This window comes from Cynara cardunculus (genome assembly GCF_001531365.2).
Source record: "Cynara cardunculus var. scolymus isolate 2C chromosome LG 16, CcrdV1, whole genome shotgun sequence".
In the NCBI taxonomy this organism is placed as follows: Eukaryota; Viridiplantae; Streptophyta; class Magnoliopsida; order Asterales; family Asteraceae; genus Cynara; species Cynara cardunculus.
This window is the reverse complement of record NC_037543.1, coordinates 18886632-18894527: the sequence shown is the minus strand read 5'-3', so window position 1 is coordinate 18894527 and position 7896 is coordinate 18886632. Positions and strand designations below refer to the sequence as shown.

Genomic DNA, 7896 nt, shown 5'->3' with positions numbered 1-7896 from the left:
TGAAATTAGCTTAGTGATCTGAGCTGTTAATGCCGAGACAACATCTACCTCATTTATTCCAGTTGTTTTCTTTAGTGGCATTGCATGTGGGTCAGACCATTGTCCGTTATTATTAGAAATCTTTTCAAGTATGTCAAAACCTTCATTATAGGTACAAGCTGTGAAAGCTCCGCCTGCAGTAGCATTGAGCATTTGTCTAGCACCGATATTTAAACCGTTGTAAAATGTCTCTAGCTGTATACAGTACGGAATGCCATGGTGAGGGCATTTTCTCAGCAGCTCTTTATACCTTTCCCATGCATCAGGAACTGCTTCATCATCCAGTTGTCTAAAAGTACATATTTCATTTATGGATTTGGCATTCCTCGTGGGTGGAAAATACATTTTCAAAAACTTTTCTGCCATTTCATTCCATGTAGTCACAGAGTCTGGTTGCAAAGAATTGTACCATGCTCTTGCTCGATCCCTTAGTGAAAATGGAAAAAGTTTTAGTCTCAGAGCATCGTCTGAAACATCAGGGATGAGAAAAGAGTCTGTGATTTGCATAAAAGAACGCAGATGAGAATGAGGATCTTCAGAAGATAAACCAGCGTACTGACCGTTTGTTTGAAACATTTGAAACATCAGCGGTTTAAGTGAAAAATGGGTGGCACCAATGGTAGACTTACGTATCCCTGTGTGCAGTTGAGTTAAATTAGGAATAACATACGCCATAATGCCACCATTTTTAGCATTTGCAAGACGAAAGATGTTTTGAGCCTCATCCTCATGTGGAATATGTGGTTCATTTTTAATTATACCTTCTCCGTCAATAATCACATTTTCAGCCATCGTTTCGGAGTTTAAAGCTCGAAGAGCTCTTTGCACTCTTCTTCGTTGTCTGAAAGTTTGTTCAATATCCGGATCAAGTGGAAAAAAATCACCGTGCGACAGCCTTGGCATGCACGGTGCGTTAAAAAAAATGACAGAAAAACTAACTTTTATAAACTTTACTTTAAAAAGAAAAAACTTCAGCGTGCTATCCCCGGCAACGGCGTCAAAAACTTGCTCGTTGGTTTATTCAACCTTAGATTTCAACACAAAAATAGAACTCGGCGCAAGTATACACCTCGAACTACTGTAGTCTCGTAACAAGTAATAATGGTAAAATACCAGATGTCGTTCCCACAGAGATAGCTTGTAAAGTTATTTCAAAAGTCCCGTTTATAAAAATTAATTTCAGATGGCGAAACGAGGGATTTGATTTATCTAAAATTGGGTGATTTGATTAACACTAGAAAAATATCAATCTTAAAAAGAAGCACATGGTGCAACAGTTGATTAAGACATTAAACAAATGATTCAACAAAAAGGTGACATAACATTCCTGTCACAATTATCTAAAATCAATAAATGATTTTATATAACTATGACAGTATCAACWATCGGGTCAGACGGCCTCCCAAGAGCACACACCGGTCAACGTGCTATCGATACGATATCGTTTATGTTAGACGTCGTGAATTCTAGCACAACACAGTGTTACCATCCTACACCGTAGGAGTATAACGTTTGTCAGACACTAAAGCTATTTATAGYCYTCTCCTATTACCTCAGGTTTTGAAAGTCAATACATTTTTATACACAAAATTAGTTGTCAATTAATTTTAATGTAATCATCAAATGAAATATTAAGCACCTGAAATAAATAGTAGACTATAATGCTAATAAGRYNCCTTTGTACTTTCACATCGGCTTTGGTCTTAATTTCCCGTTACACCCCAGGCTAAGGCGTTAGCCCATCATCGCTCGGTTTCTTCTCTCGAAAGATGTAAGGACTGAAAAATAAATAACGATAAGGAAAAGTAAATTGCAGAAAGTAAATTGCAGAAAATAAATTATAGAAAGTAAATTACAGGAAATGGAAATACTGAAATTTAAAGTACTGGAAATTAAATGACAGGAATATAAATGACTGAAAGTAAATTGTTAGAAATTAAATGACAGAAATGTAAATTGCAGTAAAGTAATGACTGGAATATAAAGACTGAAATATAAAAGACTAAAATGTAAAGGACTGGAATATAAAGACTGAAATGTAAAGATTGAAATGTAAATGACTGAAATATAAAGAACTGAAATATAAATTATTAATAACTAAAGGAGTTTGCTTAGTGGGAGCCAACTAATAAGACAAAAGTCTCTTCAAAAATGGGCTTTGACCAGGCCCAAGGTCGTTGACCCAACAATCACTAAGGAGCAGCCCATTACTTCTCGGCCCATACAGGATTGCAGCTCTCGGACAGGTGCTATACGACCTTGCCACTCCTGGTTCTACAGGACTGCTGAAGGATCGGGCTCAAAAATCATAAAAAACCTGCATAAACAGGGGATTAACATTAGATATACTATATTACTACTAATATATGAAAAATACATAAAAAGACTCAATTAAGACACTAATGGGAAATAAAACAAAGGAAAATGATTAAGAAAATGATGTAATAAGGTTAATAAATTAACACTTATCATTATAAGAACTGTACAGGCCGAGAATCACCAATCCTAGTACTACTACTATTACTAAAACGTTACATTTACAATCGATGGTATGATCTAATCCAAAGGAGGTGCGACATGAACAATCAGAAAACATTGCCATAACACACTTCGATTGTGGAGTTTCACTAGATTTAGTGCTGGTATTATCGTACTTATATAAATATTTATGTGTGTGTAGTAGTGATGGCCAAAAATGGGTCCCGGTCCGGGCCGGTCGGTCCCAAGATTTCTCATAAGCGGTTATAACCGGTCCCGGTCCCGGTCCCGTTTGAATAGATGGAGACCGGTCAGGGGCTAGTTTATAAACGGTTATGGGCAGCCGGTCCCGGTCCCACCCTTAAAAAATATTTTGTAATAATATATATATTTTTAATACATTATTAAATTTGTCGTACCGTTCTCTCAAAATACATTTTAAAAATACGTTTTATTACGAGAATTGTGAATATTTTTTGCGTTTTTTGCGAATTGAGAAATTGATATGTAAACCTCTCAACCTTGTTACATATTTATAGTGTTTAGAGGCCAAAAAATACAAAAAAAAAGGGTCAAAAACGACTAGTTAACGGCTATATTTAAAAAAAAAGTCATTTTTTTTGAATATTTTGGGCCAGGCCGGGCTGGTCCATAACCGGTCCCACAAATCCAACAAAAACCATAACCGGTCCCACAAATCCAAACAAAACTATAACCGGATATAACCGGCGGTCTCGAGCCGGGCCGGTTTGGCCATCACTAACTGTGTAGTATGTGCCTATTTATGTGTACTTGTATGTAGTGATGGCCAAACTAAAGACCGGTCCGGTCTGGGACCGAAATCTGGGACCGGTTTTGGATTTTGGGTGTTTTGCGGGATCGGGACCGGTTATGGACCGGCCTGGCCTGACCCGATTTTAAAAAAATGTAACTATTTTTTTAAATGTAGCCGATTTTTGGCCCCTTTTTGGTATTTTTTGCGGTCCAAACACTATCTATAAGTGTCTTGGTTGAGGGATTTACATACCAAGTTCTCGATTAGCAAAAAACGCAAATAAACGTTCACAATTATCGGTTTCTCGCTATATTTTGTAAGACAATGTAATTTAATTATAATAAAACGCATTTTTAAAGTGTATTTGAGTGACCCAATTACAAATTTTATAATGTATTAAAAATATATATTATTAAAAAAAATAAAAAAATAGTTTTTAATGACCGGGACCGGCGGCCCATAACCGGTTACAATAAAGCTTGACTGGACTCAACTTTTTCGAGCGGGACCGGGACCGGTTATGCCGGGACCAGTTATGGCCGGTTATGAGAAATTTTGGGATCAGTTGAGACCAACCCGGCCCGGCCCGGGACCGGTTTTTGGTCATCACTACTTGTATATAGGGGAGGGTTCAAATGAACAAATTTTAAGAATGTGAGAAGAGATCTCAACTATTAGATAGAATTTTTCAATGACCAAAATCTTAAAAAAAGATATGTAGAAAAAATTGTGACTAATTTAAGATACCTAAAGAAGTTGAGGGGACAATTTTGAAAATTTTGTGTAATTAAATTATTAATGAACTCATTTTTAAATTAAATTATCTAAAAATATAATCAATATTTTATTTAAATAAACTATACCAAAAAACAATAATTTCATTATTTTTAATTTAAGATTCAAACATAACTCGTAGGTGATTGTGAGATTCTATTTAATATGTCATATATCAAATAGACACGTTTAATCTTACTTCAACGTCTTAAAAATACTTATAGAAAGTCAATTCACATACTATGATATTTTTAAGTAAACTGACCATATTAACGTATCGTGATCCCACCTAATTTCTCAATTCAGGTTTAATGGGATCAGTCGTCCAAAACACGACTATTCAAATGAGTGGCCAAGTGCAACTTTCACTTGAATCTCGTAGTCTTGGCACCTTGTCTCACACTACTATCATTTGATATGACAGACCAGACACTAATCATACTGGAATCTGTAATACTTGGGAAGTACCTTAAATGTGTGGCGTTTAGTTTACGTTTTAGAAAAACAATTTTTAATTACTTTTAAAATGTTTGATTTTATCTCTAAAATTAAAATCCTTTTGTTTTAAAAGTTTACTCGTAAAAATCGGTTTGATTTTTGATAAACATTATCATTTTAAAATATCATATTTTAATTACCGATTTGAAATTGTTTTGCATTTTATTTTTAAAATGTTTTGCAATTATCATAGCAATAATAAAAAGCAATAAACAAATAAAAAAAACAAACACAAAATAAACAACCACAAGAGAATATATGGATTTGCCCCTAACGTGGTGTTGTGAGCCAATACAACAACCACAGTCAAACTAAGGACGTCTTCAAGCTCCCACTGGCCTCACCATCTTGGTGAACTCCAGGGCTCCGTCTTCTTTGGAATGTCGTCTTCGTTGATTTAAATAAATACAACAGAATTCTATTCTATTTACATTTGTCATATCTAGAAAATTAAAAATAAAAATTACAACCCATGCAATTAATACATTTTAATTTTTCATCAAAAATAAATAAATAAATCAACCACGAGTCTCGGCAGGGCAATCCATATATTACACAATACAAATATTAAACATAATATAAAACAAAAAAAAGTTGGTACAATTAAATAAACATTAAATAATTGACCAAAAACAAAAATAATTAACAATGAAAATTAATCGGGATTTTAAAATATCAAATCTAACAAGATTTTTATTAAAATCCAAATAACATATTTAGTTTTAATTAGTCTATAATTTAATTTTAAACCAGCCCTAACTTTAAACGAAATTTCGGTCCAAAATTTTAACTTAAAACCAGCCCAATCATTTAAATTAAAAAAAACAAGATCTTAATTAATAATAAGCTTAATCATTTAAATTTAAAATGACTTAAAAACATGCCCAAAGAATTATAGCGAAAAGACGTCTCGGCCCGTATATATGGTTTTATTAGAATCGGCCTAACTGATTTTCTTCGAAATTCTTTCAAAAATAAATCCCGTTTAATGACATTCCGTTTTAACTACTTTCGATTAATCAGAATAATTGTCAAAGTGGCTTTGATACCACTGTTGGGTTTTAGTTTGCGAAAATAACCGGATAAAACGCAGCGGAAAACAGAATCCGATTACAAAAATGTTTAGAATTTTTTTTTCTAAATAAAACCCAAAGCCGGATCCATTGACAATTAAAACGAATCTACACAAACCATAGGGTGTTTAAAATATTTACCTTGTGGTTGAAATTGAAACTTTGATGTAGCACTAAGAAACCAAATCAGGTTTTCTCTATCGGTTGTCCACACACGAACATGTTTGGAACTCCCACCGGGTGCTAGCCCAAAGAATCCTAATTATATAATTGTATCGTAAGGGTTTTGAGGCTACAACTAGTTATCAGAACTCAATCCTCTACTTTGGTTTAGCCCCTAAGCCTTATTTATATGGTTAGTCTTCGAGATTGACCATAACTCTTAATAAAGCTTAATCATTATCTAAAATGATTATTTATTTATCTAATAATATCTTATATAATTATTTAAAAACATTTAAGATAATTATATACATATTTATAGATTAAACCCTGTAATTATCACAAAACGGTACACATGTTAGATTCTTTTCCTTTAGTGAAAGCATACGTGTTCTTTGTGTGCGACCCATTAGGTTTACATAGCTCGTTGGCAGTGTATCTGGGTGACATGTGTCATGGGTATAACATACAACTTACACTTTTAATTTATAAAACCCGTAAAATTCATTTTCGTCCATGATAATTAAGGGTTAATATAGAAACTTTTTAGTTTCAGTAACTAAATTATTAGAGTAAGAAAATTGTAATTCTCTCTATAACAAAGTATGGTGTGTATACGATGTGATAATAACATTCACACTGTATATATACTTAGTTGGTGTGCACATTGTGATAACGGCGGGTTCACAATATGATAGTATCACAATATATAGATACAACTAACAATATATATCTTATTGTTTTAGTGAGTTCCTAATGTGATTTCAGTATGTTCATTATTTGAAACTTTATTGTTTTAGTGTATTCACATTGTAATAATGGTTTTAGATTCGAAAAAATTGACGAAGTTTTATTATAGACTTTATTTGATTACGACAATAATAATGAGTCATTTGTTGATTATAGAATTGTCGAAACTTCATATTTAGATATGTTGAAAAATAAGATAGTATAAATGTCAAAAAATAAAAAAAATACGACTACGGATATATGTGAAGGCGACAGAAGGCATGGCAATAGCATGCGTATGAATAGATGTTTTCGAGTAGATCTCAAATATGTATTTATATTGAAGTTCAAGATTACAGATAGTTGCATATAAAGTAATAAATGTAATAGTGTGTATAATATATAATTTAATTTGAACACTCCCTCTATCTCTCTCTTTTTCTGCTCTGTTATTTTCGTCTCTTCTTTTTTCTCTTTTCGTAACATACACGTACACATACACATAATTAAATATACACACAAATACCTTTTTAGAAAAAAATTATTATTACAATTTGTGAATACAATGTGAATACACTCTAAATATCGGAGATCTGGTATAACTTCTAAAACACCAATTAAAACAACAAAACTAGAACGGAATCTACAACTTCGGAACACAATCTAACCACTCTAGTATAGTTCTTTATGTTAAAGTATTATTTCACAATAAATTACCTTATATACATATTCAATTTTGCATGTGTGTGATGTATATTACAAGAGAGAGGAAAGGATAAGATTTATGTATATAGACATACACATACACATACACATACACATACACATACACATGTACATGTACATGTACATATACATATACATATACATATACATATACATATACATATACATATACACATACACATACATACATACATACATACATACATATATATATATATATATATATATATATATATAGGGTTGGGTTCACGTGAGACCAGCCTGTTTTCGTGAGACCACATTTTTACGCGTAACCTTCACAGCAAAAACACTGTGAAGATTTAAAAAAAGTCGAACCTTCACAGCAAAAACACTGTGAAGGTTTTAAAAAGTCATCTTCACAGCATTTTGCTGTGAAGTTTCAAGTGTAAAATGTTGGTCTCACGGGTCTCACGAAAACATGCTGGTCTCACATGATCCCAAGTCTATATATATATATATGGACCTAATCAAATGAGAACTATGTAGTTTGTGATAACCATGAGATCCTATGTGAACCACTCATTTGAGATATTTAAGGATATGTCTTAAAAAAGTTAAAAAGGGTAATTTAGTAATTTTATTTATAGTAACTCATCAAAAGATTTAATTAACTTTTTTTTG

The 7896-nt window shown here is 32.6% G+C and overlaps 1 non-coding gene across 1 annotated transcript; it reads left to right on the top strand.

Moving 5' to 3' along the window:
• Nucleotides 1-250: 250 nt before the first annotated feature.
• LOC112499779 lies at nucleotides 251-357 on the top strand. Its single transcript, XR_003067299.1, has one exon. It is a non-coding gene; the product is annotated as a small nucleolar RNA R71 (small nucleolar RNA).
• The last annotated feature ends 7539 nt before the right edge of the window (nucleotides 358-7896 follow it).